At 35.6% G+C, this 20,596-nt stretch overlaps 1 protein-coding gene and 1 long non-coding RNA gene across 5 annotated transcripts in view; one reads left to right on the top strand and one right to left on the bottom strand.

Annotated features, from left to right (window-relative positions):
* Positions 1-20,596, bottom strand: part of DLC1 (DLC1 Rho GTPase activating protein) — a 237,986-nt gene that overhangs the window by 132,398 nt on the left and 84,992 nt on the right. The window lies entirely within an intron of this gene.
* LOC130252046 (uncharacterized) lies at positions 9,501-15,074 on the top strand. Its single transcript, XR_008840286.1, has 2 exons — positions 9,501-9,735; positions 14,643-15,074. It is a non-coding gene; the product is annotated as an uncharacterized LOC130252046 (long non-coding RNA).

Raw genomic sequence — 20,596 nt, 5'->3', positions numbered from 1 at the left:
ATAATTATAATTTTTTTTTAGTTTACTAAAAGATAGAAAACATAGATTAACAAAAACCACCTTATTTTCCCTTCCAGTGAGAAGAAAAATGATGAGCACTAGAGACACACAAGATGACAGTGGTTTTATCTTGGGCAGGAGGTGAAAGTGAAAAGGAGGGGAATAAAAATTAAAATATGCAACCTGGACCTCATTTGCTTATTTGTCCATATTCTTGGAATTTCAGCTTGTTCATGCTTCCACATACACATACAACAAGCTTAAAAGGAGCTTAAAAAATAACCAAACAGCAATACTGCAACCCTACTGAGTCAGTATATTTCTAGGTCATTCAAGAGAAAAAGAGATGAAATGAAATGCATACCTTGTCTGTTAACCTTTAAACATTTGTCAAGGTTTTGTATGACAGAGTCATACAAAGTCAGAGTCAGTACATCAAAACCATATTTTTTTGGGTGAAAGGTAGAAAATTGGCATTTTAGCTCATTCAATAATTTCTGTTTATTTCAATATAGCTAAGTTCCAAAAAAATTGAAAAGATATTGCTTGTATGAAAACAACTCAACGACAGAAAAAAAAAGAAACAAAATCATGTAACAAATAAACATGTGAACTTTCTTTTTCTGAAAAGAAATGGGAGCTTTGAATTCAAAAAGGGCCTGTGGAAAGGATGCAAAGTAGTTTTTAAAATACATATATAAAAATTGAAGCCCTAAAAAAATACCCTAAGCCCTTGAAAAACCTCTTTGGAAAACAAAAGATTCATCAGCACTGCTGTTTGTGCCAAAACCCTAATACCCTTTCCTTTCTTTAAGAAAAATATCCAATTATAGCCATTTTGATTTTAATATCTAAACTCTGGTCAAACTGAGTATCATATTTCCTCTCCTCAAAGCTGCCATTACCCCGTTCTTCTGGTAGAGTTAATAAATCAGAGAAATATATGTTTTGTCTGCTATACAATTTCCTCAGCTGGAAGCAGAACTACTGTAAGATCACTGCTCCAGGTTGATATGATCAACTCCTATTATGTGTCTGCAGGGTCTTTTAACACCTTATTTAACTGAGCAATGCCTGAATTAACATTTCCTAGTACATACCTACATGGAAAGACACCAGCACAGGCAACACACACATTACATGCCTTCTATCTCTGCAGTAATTCCATTTTATTCTTTTATTCTTATTTATCTGCCAAGCTGGGATCTCTGATGTTATAAAACCACAGAAACCAGGAGAAATACACCTGTGAAGTTTTGCTCATGCTGCTGACGTATTTTAAAAATCAGGGAGGGATGAGGAATTTTGCAACTGACTGTAGGGGATTCTGGGTTCCATTCAACACTTTAAAATTCAGCTGTGTGTGCTGCAGGTTAAAGTTAGGATGAGCTTGCTGCATGGGTAAGATTCCTTTTCTTAGAGCAAGGCTACTGGGGATAGTCATGATCTGCTACTGACATGTCAATAGTAGACTGACAATCCTTTTTGCCACTTACAAATATTACAAACATCTATTTTTTCTCATCTTTAGAATGTAAATAGTAAAGCTTTACCATTAAAAAAAAAGCTTTCAGGCTTTCAAGAGCCTAAAAAAATATTCTAATTGTCATGACTTTTCTATGCCTCATGCATAAAAGTGTAGTATTTTGCAAGATAACCACATTAAAAATGTTAATTAATCTTATTTTTGAACATATACACCTTTTTCTTAAATGTACTAAGCTTTTCTATTCTAAATGATCTAGCACACTTTGTATTTCTGTAGCTTGCATTCTGATATCAAAAAGTTTTCCAATTAGAAGTTCCATATTTTAGTTCAGTTGTTTATGAGATTTTGATTGTTAGAATCAGTGAGAATTAGACACAGCTCCATACGTCACTGTGATGTATAAAAGTGATATTGCAATTTTTATCTTATTTAACAGGTATAATAATATTGCATTCAAAGAATGGCCAACTAGAGCTGGTGAAGGACATGCTTTGTCTGAAAAATCCTTATTTCACAAACTGTGTTTATGGAGTGCTTAAAAGTTGGAGATAATCCAACACTGCCATTCATTTATCTAACATAAATTCCAAACATTTTTGTTTTCTATACGTGATACATTTCCAATTCATGGGAAAAAAGAAATTGTTGCTGATAGCACAATACAGAGCTGTAGTAAGTGAAGCCTCAAGCTGAGGCAGCCTGGCTCATAATCTTCCTGTCTGTGTTGTGTCTATTTCCTTCTTAAAGACACAGTTCTGTGTAGGCATATATGGATAGACATAAAAGGTAATAAAAATCTACTCTTAAAATACAGGATTTCTAGCAAAACTTTTACTAGTTGCTACATTTACTATGAAGAGAGCCTTCAAATTCCTTCCTTTTCCAGATGTTCTAAAACTGTTCTTCTTTCAGGATTGCTTTATTTATTTTGTTCTGATTTTTATTTTTGGTTTCAGAGCGAAGAAGTATCTCATCAATGTCTGTGTTCCCACGCTATTCCCATGGAAATCTCAGGCTTGCAGACAGATGCACTGCAGATCCTGAGAGTACTAAGAGGGTCCAATTCTGTGAAGTGCTGAGCATTTCCTGTATTTATCCAGGATCATGCCTTACTAGTACAGTTTCTTCCTGAATTGTTCCAACTTTCCCAAACTTTGTGTGGCATATTACAAAAATGTAGTTCGCAGTTTCTAAGCTTTCAAAACTTTCCAGAGGGAAACAGCACACAAGAGTCCAAGTACACTTTTGGCTTTCATACCAGTTCCCTGAGGAGAGTTTGAATTATTCTGTATTTTAGTTAAGAGGGATATTACAAGTATGAAGCATTTTCTGCCAATACACTTTTGATTGAATCTTATGTTCACACTCAACTCTTCTAGAACCAATTTTTCACAAGCATTTAAAAATCCTGACCACTACAATAATGCAAAAAAAGAAACCTCTAAAAGTCTGCAAATCCCATTTCATGACACAAAAAGAAGAGGTGCTTTTTTAAAAACACTTAGTCCAGTGACCAGTGGAGTAGACTTATTACAAAATAGCTGTATTTCATATTAAAAACATTTTGTGGGAAGATTTCTATGACTAAGATAAATATAAAATTTTGTATCCACCCATCCTAATCCCTAGTTTTGCATGTAAATTAAAATTACAGGCTGGCTGCAGGAAGGGTAGGTGTCTCTTTCAAAAAATTTTCTCTTTCTTGTGTCTTGGCAGCAAAGTAAGCAGAAATATGGCTTAGTGAAAATAAACCATCCAACCAACAAACAAAGTACTAGTCCTTGTATGAGTGCCTGTTTTTCATTGGAAAGAATGGGAGAATGCAATACCCTTGACCACCCATGTACTTTAGATCTTCAAACTCAGAGAACAAAGTTCAGGAAGGAATGGGCTGTGTGTGTAGCAAGTTGCAAAACTTGCTGTGTCTCTCAAAACAGTAGTATAAAATCAAAGTTTTATTTATATTTGCCTGTTTTATGAGGAATGTGGTGATAGCTGTGATAAGCTAACCCACAGATAAATGAGATTGAGATTTTTCAGTCTGCCTTTTTAATGCCTATTTCTCCATTGTTTTGCACTTCTAGTCTAGTCAAAATTTGCACCACTCTGATCACTTTTCATAGTCAAATCCTACTCCCTGACCTCTGGGTTTAACATGATTTAGAAAAGAGAGGAACATCCAGATGTGAGGACCCAACAGCCTAGGGGATATTTAGAGAAAGTGAATATATTCTAATCTGTGAGACTAGAGGAAATCTACCCAGATATGCTGAAAAGGTTGCTGATATAATTGCAGGGCTACTTACATCAGCAGAAAATCATGAGAGCTGTGGGGTGCTCCTGGTAGGTGGGAAAGACTCACACCTGTATTCAAAGCAGGCAAAGAAGCAAAGACTCTAAGCTTGTAAACCCATCTTAGACCAGGGAAAGACATGGAGCAGACCTTGGAATCCATGACCAAAGACATGAATCAAAGGAAGAGAATTGGGAGCAAACAACAACAATTTACTAAGAACAAAATCATCCTTGACCAACCTGATTTGTCTATCAAGATGTAATCACTGGCTATGTGGACAAGAAGAGAGCAGATAATATACCTTAACTTTTTTTTCTACAGTATCTGCCAAAGCAGTCTCATTTGAGAGCTGGAGGTATGAGCTGGAAGAGCAGATGGTGAAATGGGTTGAAAACTGTCCAGAGTAACATAATTCAAAATTGCCAAGCCATTAAAACTGACATCTTAACTGAGGTATCTAGTTCAAAACCAGCTTATTTATCTCTTAGATTTTTAAGAATGTGGGGGAGAAACTAATTTGTTCTGAATTCCTAGTGGAATCTGGATACCCTTTTTAGATGCAGGACAAAATGGCTGAGAAGATAATGCCAAGCATTGCTGAACACAGAAGACCAGTTCTGCACTTGGCCTGAGAAAAAGATAAAATTCTATGAAAACTGGAATCAGTGATATTTCAGGGAGTTCCCCAAAATGCAAAGGATTGGGAAACCTTTGGAAGCAGATATATCTCCTGCTATGTGCACTGAGTCCTACAAAGTGTAAGAATTTCTTGTGAAGACATCGAAGAAATGCATACATTCAAACCTGAAATCCAAGCAGGAAAAAGATGGTGGCTCAAAGTATACCCTTACAGTTGCTGCAGATGTGACAGATTGTCTTGAAGTATTTTCCAGCAGAAGGAGATGGTGGTGCCATAAGTAGTAAGAAATTTTCCTGTGTTTCCAAGCAGTCTGAGGAAACTCAATTTGTATTTGTGAGAATGTGACAGTGTTTACAAGTCAAAAGCTACATTTCAACAGGACTAAACAATCCAAACTTTCAGCTTAGAAAACACCACACAAAATACCATATATTTTAACACTGGCTCTCCTGACTGGCATGAGTGTTATGAAATTCCTATTCATATTCCTGAATATTCCTAACAGAGCAGTCCTGAAATCCTGGCACTAGAAGCATCTGGCTCTGGAGAAACAATAAGTTGTTTGTATATACATAGAAACAGCTCTGGTGTACAAACAAATACATTGCAGCAAGTTTCCTGATTTTTTTTTTCTCCCATGCTGAAAATTCCATAGTTAAGTTATTAGGAAGTTGAGACTGAGGAAAATATGTCACAAAAGATTGATTTAGTACTTCATTACTTCAGGATAGCCTCTATCTTCAACAACTCTGTTCTCTCATACAAGCTATAGAAAAGCTGCTGCAGCTACAGATTTCTGGCTTCCATTAAATGCCAAAATGTTCTGAAAGCAGTTAGATACTGTTCAGACCATCACTGATTTAAAAGTACTGAAAATGCTGGAAATTATTACTTCCTGTTATTCCTATTTCTTTTGCAAGTTAACATACTCATGTATTGTAAAACTTAAAGGATTTCAACAATGTAGTTAGCTAGTTAGCTTTTCTCCTAGTCTTTCTTTCTTTTCCTTCCTTCCTTCCTTCCTTCCTTCCTTCCTTCCTTCCTTCCTTCCTTCCTTCCTTCCTTCCTTCCTTCCTTCCTTCCTTCCTTCCTTCCTTCCTTCCTTCCTTCCTTCCTTCCTTTCCCTCCCTTCCTTCCTTTCTCTTTCTCTCTCTCTCTCTGTTTCTCTCTCTTTCTCTCTCTTTCTTTCTTTCTTCCTTCCCTCTCAAAAAAATTGCATGAAACAAAGTAGAAGAGAGAGCAGCTAGTCTGACCTCTATGTCTTATAGGCGATTATCTACCATGGATTTCAAAGAAGTAGTCTTCAGGAGACTGAAATATTCAGGAGAGATTCAGGTTGCAGGTCAAAGTATTTGTAAGTAAATTAATTTATTTATTAATTTAAATAAGCCAGATAGAAAAAAGAGAAAAAATTTTGTGTAGGGCATTATGATGAAGGGGAAAAAATAAATCATTATTTCAGCTTGTTGTGTGTAGCAAGTCCCCTTGTAGATTTGTTTAATAATGTGATTGGATGCTAAACAGAAGAGTTTTCATGCCATTCCTGGGCTTCTCTGGTCTCTATCTTGTTTCTATTTGTGATGAATGCTTCAAACAAGAGTACAGTCAGCCCTTTTTCCTTTGAAAATCCCCGACTAGCCAGGGATAATCATTCTGTTCCAATGCCTAGAAGTGATGAAATAAAGTGTGAGCTTTTATTTTAATTCTTATTTTCCTGAAAACTAAAGCAAAGAAGTTGCCAACATGCTGATTCATGAACAAATCTCAGTCTTTTCAGAACCTAGGAAAGAAATCACCGTGGATGGGAGCTGCTAGAACAAGAGAAACTTCTGAAATCATGTCACATCTTTCCAAAGATATGGAAAGATGGACCCAATCTTGCTTCCTAGGAAGTAACCTACCTTGTTTTAAAGACTTGAGATGACTCCAATCTGCAACTTTCTCTTGTAAATGGTGCAACAATTAACTGTTCTTTTGCCATTAATGTAATACAAGGTTGAGTTTTTAATTGCATTCTGTAGCAAATGACTCAATCTTCTTACACCTTTGCTGGCAAGACTTAAAAGCCAGTCATTCTTAGATATCTTTTCCACATTCCTACATACAGTTATCAAACCACTTGCTATACTTTGGGCTGATTCCCAAGTGCTTGCCAGGAATGAAAGATATGATATACTATAAAACCATTTACTTTTGAAATGACAAAATTGACCTCTATTCCATCTGTAAGTATTTATTTAATTCGAATTACTAGTGGATAAATGAACTTTTCCAGGAGTTATTACTGATCATGATCCCATGTAAAACCCTGCACACAGATCTACCACAGTAATTTTGTTAATTAAACTTAAGAGAAATCATGGGAAGCCTTCTTTGACTTTGGCAAGCACTAAACCCTTTTCTTGATCATTGAAGACTATCTTCCCATATCTTTTCTGACTTCAAACACTAAAGAAATTGATGTTTCTTTGGTCAATTCAATCTCACTTTCATCAGATCCTTTATTTGCCCTGTCAGTTTTACAAGCTGCTACTGAAACAAAGTTTGAGAACCAATTTTGGTGCCTGGGAACCAATTGAATGTGCTCCATCAAAGAAGGGTCATGACATGCCTGTGTTATGTTGTACCCCATGTGAAAAGGAGGCAAACTGTTCAGCCACCATGCTCAGAAAGACTTCTGTCACCTAAGATGAAGTCCATTTCCTACTGCCAGATATTGAAAGGAGTCATAAAAAACCCAAAAAATTAGCCTTTATAGTGCTTTGTTAGAGGAACCAGGTTAAAAGCAATCTTGAACCTCTTTTTAAAACGCCTAGTAAGATAATACAGCCTCTGGTACCAAAACTACCTGAAAGGAGGCTGTAGTGAGATGGGATCAGCCTCTTCTCCCAAATAACAAACAATGGGATGGAAGGAAAAGGCCTCAGGATGCACCAAGGGAAGTTTAGATTGAATATAAGCAGAAGAATTCCACTCTGAAAGTGTGGTCAAAGATTGGAACAGGATATTCAGGGAATTACTACAGGTATCCAAAAATATATAGAAATAGTGTTTGGGGACATGGTTTAGTGGGGGAACTTGCAGTGTTAGATTCATGGTTGAATCTTAGATGATCAACCTTAATGATTCTATTATTCTACTTGCAAGTAAATTTCTCAAAGTAATTTAAGATCCTATTGCATGGAATTATTTTTATATGTTATGCAAACTTTGGTGTGAACAACTTACCTATTACCTATAAATGAAATTACCAAAATCTTTTAAATTTACTTTATTTGATCCAAAATAAAATAGGCAGTGGAGCAGGAATCCTACAATGAAATGTCTCTCTCATTTGGATGAATTCCTCCTGCAGATGAGGAACAAAGCTCTCTAGCACAGTGGGATCAGTATGGTTTTAATGAACAGCTGATGGGGCTAAGACCTGGGAGAGTCACAGCCAGAACTGGCAAAATTTTCCTCAGGTGCTGCCTTTTAGTGGAAGGACAGCTGCACTATTTGGGAAAATATTATTTAGCTGAGAGTCAATCCCAGAGTATCTAGAAATGGACAGAGCAGATGTGTTTGCTGAAGAGGTGGAAATGAAATGCTTGGTAAACACCAGAGTTCAGAGTGCTGGACATCATAGCTGGCCTGCACCAAGAGTGGGAACTCTGTCCATGCACATAAACAACCCCTGGGACAAAAACACAGTAACAGTGTAATTACTACTTTGATTCTAGCTGTTAGAATTCAGTGAAAACAGCAAGGAGAGATTTAATAGCTCGTACTGAGTCTGTGGGAACTTCAGATGGCCACACAGACCTCAACAGGCATTAAGAAAGAATTTCCCATGCATTTTATGGAATTTTACTCCATGTGGATTCACACAGGAAGGTGATTTAACAGGGGGAAGAACTGAGTCAATTCCTCATTTTGAAGGGTGATATTGATAGTGTTTTTGGAGTAAAATTTGCTAATAGTACTTTAAGGTCATCAGGGAGCAGGAAATGCAAATTTGTACCTTTATTTTTTTTAAAGTAAATCTTAAATACTATCTGCTAAAAGATGACAGTGAAGTGTGGAAGAAGATAAAAGTATAATTTATTCACATAGATTAATGAAAAAATCCACTCTTTAATAACTAGGAGAGAGAATCCTTAATAAAACCCTTCAAAGTAGGAAAAATTATGTGCAGACAATTTTTTTTCCTTTTTATAAATTCCTCAATCCATCCTGTATCAATAAAAATAGTCTTGCATTTAAAATTTCTGCTTAATCCTTCATATACACTTTCCTGCCATAGGATATATCACGTGTGTTTATCAAATGATCCCTTTCCATATATATATGCCATTTCCATAATGTGAAATATAAATTATTCATTATATTTGTTGTCTAAAACTGTTTTGATTTTCATTTGTAGAGATAGTCAGCACACACCAATTTCAGATAAAAATTATCAATCATCATCTTCATATCTCACCTAACACAGTCCAAATCTGTACCTTCATTGCTATTGTTTTACTCCCTGTTTCTGGGCTGGGCTCTTACAAAGACCACACTTATTTGTTTCTTTCTCACAGTATGCCTTCTTTCCTGGATCAAAAACATGCTCACAGATGCCTTGTTCACTGGCTTATTTTGTCACACACAGTCAGTCATTACACCAGCAATTATTTCCCAAAAGACTTATAAGTGTCCCTTCCCATGTCAAATTCTGTCCCTAGCCCCACTGTTATTTGAAGACAAGATAATGAGAGAGAATTTTAAAAAGTGTTTTGTTCATTAACAATTCTGTAATTTTTTTTTTTGTCTGTCTCCTAGTGTGAGCTGCCTTACCTTGGTCTTTAGACTGAAATCTTCTTGAAATAGGACTGTTACTGAAATTAAACACCATACTTGCAGCAATTGAAAAAATAAGCATAATAGTGATATTGGTAGCCTGCTAGTGTTTTTACTTTAGTTCTCATCAAGATCAGACATGATTACACTCCACAAACCTATTTTAAGTAGTGACAACATTATTTGTATTACTGAAGCACTCAAAAGCCACAGACATGGACCACAACCTCATTGTGCAAGATCCTGTACAAACAGGGCAGAAGAATTACCCATACAGCAGGAGGAATGTAACCAGCATAAAGCAACAATCCCCATGCAGACCAGTGTGGGAACACAAGGAAAATGGCAATTTGTGTCACGTAAATAACATTCTAATTATTCTGGGAACACTGGGATCTTGACTGATATCAAAGGTTTTCAGACACCTTTGCAGAAGAGTACAGTCTCCTGTGTTTTGGCTTTTCTCACAGTTGCAAATCTTACCCTGTAAGTATTTTTCTGAAGCATCTAGGCTCTCATAATCCTGAACATTATAACATATAGAATATTTTTGATCTAGAATATTTTGTGTTTTTCCTTCATTTACTGTTTCATCTTTTAATTTTTAGTGGAACATGAACTATTTTATCCTTCCCTTTTCCCCATTTCCATTTTCCTTTTAAAGAGGATCATCCATTTCCAAAGTATTCAGCCCCTTCAGCCCACTGCTGCTCCAGGGGTTAATATGTCCTTATTCCTCTTTTATCTTTTTCTGCTTTCATATGTAAAAGGATTATGAGAAACACTGGCAATTCTTGAGCTTTTGAAGAACTTTTTATGCAATTTATGTTCTTCATGGACCATACTGAAATGCCTTTATCTTGCAGGAATGAGACCTTTTCTATCACTGTCATAAAGATTATATTTGTAAAAATTTGTGAACTGTCCAAATATATAGTACAGCTCATAAAAACATGCATTAAAGATTTTACCATATCATGAGTGGCATCTTTGCTACATTAACTAATACTCATTAGTAGCTACTACAGGATATCTAGTTACAGACCACAAGACTTAAGCATGTTTTTTGTCAGGCATGCTTGCATCTTGAATTTGTTGTAAGATTAGAGTGTGAAAAGCCAGTTGTTTCTCTGCAGTCTTTGACAGGGTTATGCAGCAATGTAAGATACTCATTGTAATGCAGTTATTGAAGGTAACAGTAATAGTCAAAGGAGATTTAACAGGAAAAGGGAATTTCTCAACAATGTTATCATTGTGACTTAACAAAAAATGATTTAAAAGTTAAACTGTGTACAAATGTGCTTACATTAATATCAGTCAGTGACAAAACACAGTACCAGAAGCACACAAGGTTTGTTAACTGGAAGGAATCTTCTGCCAGTGTTGTGATTTACCCCACCTACACCATTCACAAGAGATTAAGGAAGTTTAGAATCAGAAGACACGTGTGTTAGGGAAGGATGGTAGCCCAAAAAAGCATTCTTGCAGGCAGACACGGATGAAATGCTGCCTTGGAATTCGTGTGTCCTGGCTTTCACTCCACCCTGGGGTAGCCTGGGCAGCAGCAGCAGCAGATCTGATCAGGCTCACGTTCTGCAGGGCCCTGCAGCAGAACCACTGATGACCCCCAGTGATTAAGGGTCAACAAACTTTAGCCTGAAGCAACTGTTCTATGAACTTTGGCACATTCTGAGTTGGCTCCTGCTGGTTTGTTGCCTTTGGCCCTTATCTTGCAGTTTAGCAAGGATTGTGAAATTCTGAATAAAGTTACAAGACACATCGGTTCTGTCTCAGTGACTCAAGGTCTTGCTCTTCAAATGTTCTTGGTCTTCAAAATTCCTTCTGCAAATAATCTCATCTATCAGCTAAGCATTTTCCAATAGGTGTGTCAAAAGACCCATCAGAAAACAAAAAGGAGAAAAGGAAAAAAAAAAGAAAAATTTGTATAAATATATAAAAATAGGGGCATAAATATCATGTGGGCCTGGGGAGCATTATCAGAGATTCTCTGTGGTAGCACTTTGGATAAACTACCTGCATTCTATGTATGCACAAACTTCAGCCCATGACTAAAAAAACTGTTTTGAATTCAATACTGTGTGTTGTGTTCAGATGGATGAAGAGAACAGCCACTCCAGAAAAGTGCAAATATCTTTGAGACATGAAAAGAAAAAGAGGAAAAAAGCAACATTCTTTTTATAAAATTAGGTTTATTCTTATAAACCTAATTCCATCAGCTCCCAAATATTTATGTTGTGTACAGAAGAGAAAATTTAACATAAAGTTAACTAGACTTCTGAAATTTTTGTTATGCTTTCAAAGCAGAACTTAGGCTCATGGAAGATATTATAAATCCTTCCTTATTAAGGGAGAGAACATATAAATCCCCAAACTCCTTTATTTCTTGGCAATATTTTACAATATTTGATAACCACATGTCTTCCTGAAGTGCAGAAGGGCTTCTAGGTAGATAGGTTCTCTGAATTAGAAAAAAAATATATATTCCCTATATAGAATCCATATGCTCTGATTTTTCCCTGTAATTTCCACATTTCCAAGACATTATCTACAGGATGTGCTAAACTACGTGAGAAACCTGTTAAAGATTTTTTCTCTTTCCTGAGAATACAGAGGTTTTAAAATACCCTGAAATCCCTAAGCATGTTGAAATATCACTCAGTGCTGGCAACAGCAAAATTAGATCTTTCTTGAATTGCTTTTGTATTGGCAAAGCAGCAAAAGAAGAATTAGACAAATTGCATGTGACTGTGTAACAAACCTGCACAATGAGCCAACACAATTCTGTTTTAATGGTTTGAAAACTGGATATGAAATTGGCTCTATCACTTTCTGTCATGCTTTTTGCTCTCTACCTTAAAACTGTCACCAATCAGATATTGAATTGTTGAATTAAATAGCAGAAAATCCAGAATTTTAAATATTAAATATTTAAAATATTAAATATTTAAAATATTGCTATCTGAAAGTTCCATCAGGCTTCCAAGGACACCTATCGCAGTCAATCTCTTGGGTTGCTTTGAAATTCATCACTTTTCAAAGGAACAGTATATTTAATCCCACATAATCTTGCATTTACTCATTGATACTTGCAAACTGTGTTCACACTCCTAGGGCTACAGCACTGCAGTTAAAATATGCTGGACTGAGAGTGATGGCTTTGTAAAGAAAGTGCTTTCTGAAGGTTCACACATTACTGAGTGATTAATTCCATCATCTACTCCTCTCCCTTCTGTGAAATTAAACCCTACTTTGCTTTCACGTTGTGGTCTTCAGACTCAGTGGCCTACAATTCCTCACTAGTTGTCTCCCACGTGCAGTTTTTTTGTCACCTACCAAACTACTGAGAGAGAATAAGCTTCCCAGTCCAGTGCCATTCACACACAGACATTATTGTCTTCTCAGAATGGGAATCCAAAACTTCAGAATAACTTTGGGAGGTCAAAGGACGTCCTGCCTTTCCATGCAAAGCCCTGCTTGCCTTTCTGTATTCTTCATGGCAATACTTCACTATTATTTTCTATGTAATATGTGCAGTATTTAAAATACAGTAATCATATTTCACCATTTATTGGGTGGCAGGATACAGGGATTATCAAGTACCATTATAGGTTGTTTGGATTTTGCTTCTCTTTTAAAATAGGAATAGTACAAAAATGTCATAAAGACAGTTTGGTAAGAGAAGGTAAATAGAATAAACTTTCAGAGCACAAACTATGTGTTAGGGAATAAAAACAGGCAAACTAAAAACTTTGCTAATCTCTGTGTTACATAGAAAGGTTCTTCAGTTAGTTTGAAGAAAATAAAATAGTGGCAACACACTGGAATGTACAGTTTCTATTTATAGAAAGCCCCACTAACTAGAAACCATGCCATTCAATTAACAATTTACAACACCTTCATTGTATAGTGCAGTGCAGAAAGTGGAAGGTTGTTTCATTTCTGTATTTCCAGACACGTGTCATTTCCAAGCCCATATTTAATAGTGTGTAACTGCCTGAAGGGGAGAGATCAGAATGTGTGGCATGTCTCACTGTGAGGAATTTTGTGCATTAAAAAACCCCAAACCACTCTCTTTCAACTATTAAACACAGAGCTAACCAAATTCCTTGCTTCCACCCTGGCTTTGAAGTAAAAAAAAAAAAAAAAAAAAAAAAAAAAAAAAAGAAAAAAAGAAAAAAGAAAAAAGAAAAAAGAGAAAAGAGAAAAGAGAAAAGAAAAACGAAAAAAGAAAAAAGAAAAAAGAAAAAAGAAAAAAGAAAAAGGAAAAAAGAAAAAAGAAAAAAGAAAAAAGAAAAAAAGAAAAAAGAAAAAAGAAAAAAGAAAAAAGAAAAAAGAAAAAAGAAAAAGGAAAAGCAAGAAAAAGGAAAGGCAAGAAAAAGGGAAAGCAAGCAAGAACTGAGACATGGAAGGGAGTGAGGGAGAGCTGGGAAGAAGAAAAGCTCAGGAGGAAGAAAATTCCTTACAAGAGAGGTATATGTAAGGGACATAAAAAAAAAAAGGTTTTCCATGATGTCACTCACAGCATGTCTGTGTCTGGAAAAGTACTTGAAAAGGCAGATATGGATTTGTTCAATTTCAGTAATGCAAACTATTCATGCCACGTTTTCAAACCATGTTCCAAAAGTAAATAATACTGTGTACAAGACAAAAAAAAAAAAAAAAAAAAAATTATTTCCTACCAACAAACTGGTTTGATCAAGCTGATACTTTAGGAATTGTCATTTCCTCTTTACTTTTCAGAATCCATTGTTTTTCCCCAATTTCCTCCTGGTTTACAATCTGTTCCTTCCCTGCACCCTGCTTCTTGCTTTTTTCTTCTTTCATCTCTCATTCTCTTAAAGAAGTTGATGCAAAGTTTTTTCCTTCTTTATTTATGTGTCTGCTTCTACTTTCCTGTGCTCTCCATCTACTGGCAGAAAGATTAAACTGTTGTCACTGTTTTTCTAACTCGAATCCTGTCTTCATTCCCTCATTCTGTGTGCCTTTATTTGTCTTGGACTCGAGCCTGAAATTCTTTCTTAGATAAAACACAGGAAATTCTCACCAAAAGACATATTTACATATTACATTGTTTCTTTCCCCTTTAATACAGCTTTTCTTTCTTGAGGTTTTGCATATTCTCTCTTCAGCTAAATGCACATTATTCCCCTCCTCCTCCCCTCCCCCCCAAATCACATTTAAAATAACCACAACCACAAGCAGAGACGTGAATTTATGGAGTCTGAATTCAATACTAGCAAGACTGACAGCATAAACAACTATTAGTGATGTACTTGTCCCCCAGGGGCACTGGTCTTCAGTCCTTGGCTGGGAAAACATCAAATACCTGTCTTTGCACTAAGTGCCAATGTTCTACCTTGTTCAATTCACAGGTAAACTTGTTATCCAGCTGTATATCAGGAGAGAAGAAATTCAGATGTTTATAGAAATGAACAATGTGGCTGCACAACCATTCCAGTGATCACCAGATCACTGGTGAAAGACAACCATGGAATATGCAGGAGGGAAACTATTCTTTGGAGCAGGGTGGATACAATTTGGTGTAAGCAACTATAGTAACTTTAGGCAAGATGCAGATCCAGAGTGAAAGTCAGAAATGTGGAAAATGCAAAGAAAAATAGAAGGAATACAGGAGAAAATGAAGAAAAAAAAAATAAAAAAGAGAATAAAGGAAGAAGAAAGAAGAATAAAAAAAAAAAAAAGGAAAAAAAAAAAACAAAAATGAAGAAGAGGAGACAGAAAAAAAAAGACACTAATGATTCAGGAGCATAGTTAAGCTAAAGTAAATCATAATTTTAAAATAATTCTGATCTTTCCTGTTTTTATATACATAATTGTGCCAAACGGGATTTAAATTTCATAACATCTCAACATGGGCCAAAATCCCATCAAGCACCAAACTTTTGGATTTGAATAATAGAGGATTACTTAAAAACAGTTTTACAGTAATACTATAATAAATAGAAAAAAAATCCCTGTCTTGTCAAGACAACGTTTTAAAATAATAGTTTAAATGGTCACTAATAGTTGTTGCCACCTTGGAGATTAGCAGATACTCAAAGCAGTAGGTTTCTCCGCAATTTTTTGGCAGCTCAGATGTGTATGTCCCCTCTTTTACACGGCAGTACTTCATGGAACACCTGGGTGGTTTGAACCCCCTCCTTGAATCACACAAAGGAGGAGACAGAGAGCAACTGCACCCCTAAACAGAAGAATTAACTTACAAATGAACTCCTGAAATGACACAATTTTTTCCATCTTCAGAACACACTGATCTTTCCCATCTCCTGAAATGCTGAAGGATAAGGTAAAGGCTCTCAGTCACAAGATGCTCTTCACTCCCTTGCTATTTAGTTTGACTACTTCTCTCCCAGAGATCTAAATCCTTGGAGATGTAATAAATACTCATAGAGTCTGAGAGAGATACAAGGGATTTCTTTATAGAGCTATCCAAAACTAAAGGTGTCCTTGGCAAATTATGAGTTAATGAACAAATTCAGCTGCTAATTACAGTTTGTCCCAGTTAAAAGGTGCAGCCTTTTGTCACCTATCGGTCTGTTGATAAAAAGTTCAAGCTTTTTGTAGCTTTAAAGCCCCTTATCCCCAGTTTCCACTAAATCTAGTGGAACCTAACCTTCTGCAGCAAGTCTCCAAGTTCTCTTGCTTTCCATCCCTTCATACTGTCAAGCAAGGGGACCTAGCAACCCTTTCTGAAAGTCTGCTTTGGGTGACTTTGAAGGTATCTTGAGTTATTACTGAACAGGATGGGAAACAGCCACAAATGTCTGAATACTTCATTTTCTATGGTGCTTATTAAAGGCTTTCACACAGAACATTATTTCTCATTTTGGCACAGATCTTTAACCTTGTTTTAAGGAATTACATCATTAAAATCTGTACACTAGTCTGCATGTGGTGTAATTAATCCCCCATCATATTCTCCAATTATTTCCTTTCAAAGAGGTAGAATTCTAAAAATGGTGAGATGGACAGATGTAATAACTGATGCAACATATCACAGTACAATTTTAACAGGAAATTTCAAATTCCTTCTTTTCAACAGTTTCCCAGAAAAGTTTGGCATTTATTACTTGCTGTGAAAGGCTCTATCAGGCTTGAAGCAGAGAAGGCATTTGTCACTAGGAGAACTTGTGTTGAGATAAAACTCAGTGCAAGGGAAACAACTTCCATGTAAGCCCAGCAAGGGCTTCCATGTACAGCTGTCAGTGGTTCAGAGCATGTCTGTGGCTGTTTTGGCTCCATCTAGGCTACATTCCTCTCCCCAGACATGCAGTAGACTAGAGGATGTGTATAAAAACATGGAAATCCCAATGACAAACTGTGATCTTTGAGTAAAATGCAAATCCTGCATCAGGACTTCATTGCATGAGTGACAGTAAGCCTGTGAGGATAATGTGCACCATCTGTTGCTTTGATGGGTTATAAACCTTTTCCCAGAAAATGCCTAAGCACTTTTTAAGATAAATTTACTTTTAAATTCCAAAATATCAGTAATTTTCACAGATTTATTCATTAGAAAAAGATTGTCCCTTGTTTTTAAGAAGTAGTGATAACTTGTTGTGTACCTCACCTTTCCAATCACTATATCCTGAGGTGATCATTTTTGCAAGTGTTGGCTGATACCAAAAGCAATGCAATTCCATACAGATCTATACAACTCTGCATTTGCAGCAATTCGAATAAGAGCAACAAATTATTAATAAAACTTTTCAGTGTTTAGTGGATTTTGTTTTTCTTCAGAGAAATAAATTCTTTATGCCACTGACATTAAGAAGCAATTTATGTATGTTGCAGCAATTTTGCACTCACAGGGTTCTAATTGAAAATTATTAAAGAATTTTGCCCATCTTTCCACATGCATACAACATGAATGCTATACTCCCATCTCAGAATTGAAATTCTTCAATGCAGAAATGCACTTTATAGGTTATATACCGACAGGGAAAATTTGCAAGGTATTAAAAAAAAAACTCCCAAACCCTAGTGATATAAATGTCATGTAAGCTTTTCTTGGCAGGTGCTGAAAAAGAGTTAAAATTTCCTTCTGACATACAGTTAAACATATTTAAGCAACTTCAGGAAAGAAAGGGAAACTTGGTAGGGATTCAACTCAGTCCATATGGAAGAGCACAGAATACAGACTTGAACTAAACTTATCAGGCATTAAAACTGGACAACAAATGGGAACATTTCATGTAGCCTCTGCAATTTGGAATATATTGTCATGGAAAGCAAAGCCCAGCAAACTCTCAAAAATTTAGACTTGACCAGCTTCATATCAGAGCTGTTGAAATAAAAAACATGCTGATAGCCTGACTTTATATCAAACCTACCATGTCAAGAGAAACTGAGCCTTCTGCTCTTGGCTTCACAAGAGGAGAAGGTTTTACTGAAGGAGTGCAAATAACAAAACAGGTTATTTAATCCATGCATAGAATATAAAAAACCTTTTTCCCCACTTGCAAATTGATGTCTGCATGTTTCTTTACTTTTCAAATAGAAATATTGCTTTGGGAACAACTTTTAATTCAATAAGCAACTTTGAAATTTTCACTCACAGTTTTTTCTTCAGTCAAAGCATTTTGTTATCATAGTTATGATATGTCATGTCTAAATAGAAACTAAAAATAGACTATAGTAATTAATTTTGAACATTAAACCTTTTTACTGCTGCATAATGCCTTAATTCTGCAAAAACACATCTGCCTATGTCAAAATGTTTGATATTCCCTGTGCAGAGCCCCTCATCTAAAAGAGCAAGACACCAGGTGGCAGCATGTCGTGAAAAAAAATGCACTTGACATTTCTAACAGCACAATCAATTAGTGATGTTGCAGCTGAAGAAGTCATAAACTTTTTCTTCAGTTTATAAAAAACGATTATCAAACATAACCAGAGGGAGACAGTGTTGAAGACAGTGTCAGCAACTCTGCAAAAGGCAGAAAACATGAGAAAAAAAACAGTATATATGCATGGCTGTAGTAAACAAGTTGCAAGTAGAGGCAGAAATGTAAATGCACAACTTGACATGTTGGCAAGTCTCAGAAATCTTCATGCTTAGCACTTCAGAATCTGTTTATTTATTTAGATTACCAATATTTTGTTGGGATTGAACTTGGAATTGAGAGCAGATAGCCCAATACTTGTATTTCCTGGGTCATGCTTACCTGTATAAAATTGTAAACCTTTCTTTGCATTGTGAATTTACATTGTTCACTCAGGATTTATACTGAGGCAGAGAAAATGTGGGGGAGACAAAGATTGTCCCTGACCACAACAAAGGTGACCCCTGTCAAAGATGTCATAACTGGTGCAGTGATTTTGCTTCATATTGTAGGAGTAGTTTGCTCATTGCCAAAAAACCCAAAAAACAAACCCACCCCCCAAAAAAAACCCACAAATAAACAAACAAAAAAAAACCAAGAAAAAAAAAAAGAGAGAAAGGATCACCTTTAAGATTTACAGAGCTTAAAAGACTCCACAGAACTCTCTCATTTCATTTGAGATTAAATAAGTACACTTTGGATTAACATAGGAAGAAATACTTAAAACAGAATAGAGATTCCTTCGGGCAACAAGACAGAGTACAAGAAAATTTTTTGAGAAGTTCATATAACAAATACAGCATAATCCTGCTGTTTTCTTCTACATTATTGGAAAATGTAACTATATGGTATTTTACTTTTTGTAGGGTATAATAACAGGTTGTTAAAATTCAAATGAAATTATGTTTGTTTGAAAAGTTAATTTCATAAATAATTCCCTTACCTTGTTTTCTCAAACATTTTCTTTTAAACATAGATATGAAAGACAATACTAAATAAATCAACTTGATCAGGTTCTGAGAAGACTTTTCCATCTTTTTTCACAAAAATTATCAAGTTTTAAAGAAACATTTGAATTAATGTTGCACAGTAAGGGTTTTTCTCCCTGATGCTTGCCAGATTAACTTTCAGTTTTGCCTGAATGAGTAAAATAAGAATTCATGGAATGCTAAAATGGCAGCAAAATTTAGAAAAGTTATATGAGAACTTTGATAAATAAGCAATTGTAGCATAAAGGTATAATTCAGAGACCAAAATCTATCACCTTGCAAATTGCATGACCTAATATTTGTCAGCACAAAAGCACTGAAATATTCTGTATGTGAAATATTCTGTATGTGTTTGCATATCTCATAATTTGCTGAATGTACAGCCTGATGTGGGATGATGTGCAAACACTTCAAACCCTTGAAATAATTTGACAATTCTCCACCATTAATATTTGATTTCAAAGAAAGGTTTCCTTGTACTTACAATAAATTTTATGTTCTTTCATAATTTAAAACCAGTACAGTTAAGAAGCAATAAACTTGAACTCTTTCTTAATCTACAAATCTCAAAATTATTTCTCACAAAATGATTTGGCAAAATTTTAAATTATATGATTATGAATACATTTTGTTAAATTATTTTAGTGTGTATAAATTAAAGATTTTCAAATCTGTCATCTAGATAATACAAGTTTTTGTCCAATCCAGTAACAAGATTTGTGAAAGTGGACTCCTGAGCTCATCCAAGGCTTCAGTGTCACCAGCAGCTATGCCTGAAGCCCATTCCAGTGCTCAGCCAGACTAGGTAATTTTATACTTGCAGGCACAACTGATGTCTTAAATCACTTTGAGAATTGAATGCATCTTAAATGAGTCATTATAGCTAATCTGAAGAACAATCTGCTGCTAGGTACCAGCTATTCTGGTGATAATAGTGCTTGATTACCTTTGTACAGTGTGATTAAGGTTAACTTGGGCACTACTGAAGCAGGAGGGATAAGATTGCCAAGACAAGGAGTAGAAAATAAGCACGGCTGGGTTTTTTTTTCACCTGAACAGAAAATAAACAGGCTTTGCAGAGCAGATGTTCAAGGACAAAATTTTGGCCACAGCTTTAAGGCCTTAGTTGCTGCTGTCCTTTAGCCTATTTTTGTATGGAGGAAGTAAAAGAAAAAAAGGACAATGATAATTGATTCAAGTTCTCCTAAACTGGTTAGCTTTTAACTGGGCATTGGAGAAGGATAACTTGCTTTTAATTATTAATAAGTACTGTAGTCCCATATTGTTTTTATAATAATAAAACCACATTCATAACGAAATAATTTCTGATCTTTATTGTTAAGAATATTTTAATTGTTCAGATGTGTAGCATTGGTTTGTAGAAGGCAATGACATGTAGAATATTTACATTCCTTTCTCTCCAAATCCAGACTAGACACTCCCTTTTTCCAGAGTTTCTCATGGATGCTGGGGCAAAAGGCTGTTGATTTC

This window comes from Oenanthe melanoleuca, chromosome 4 (assembly GCF_029582105.1).
Source record: "Oenanthe melanoleuca isolate GR-GAL-2019-014 chromosome 4, OMel1.0, whole genome shotgun sequence".
Classification (NCBI taxonomy): Eukaryota; Metazoa; Chordata; class Aves; order Passeriformes; family Muscicapidae; genus Oenanthe; species Oenanthe melanoleuca.
Note: the sequence above shows the minus strand (reverse complement) of the source record. Positions and strands in the feature narration are given on the sequence as shown.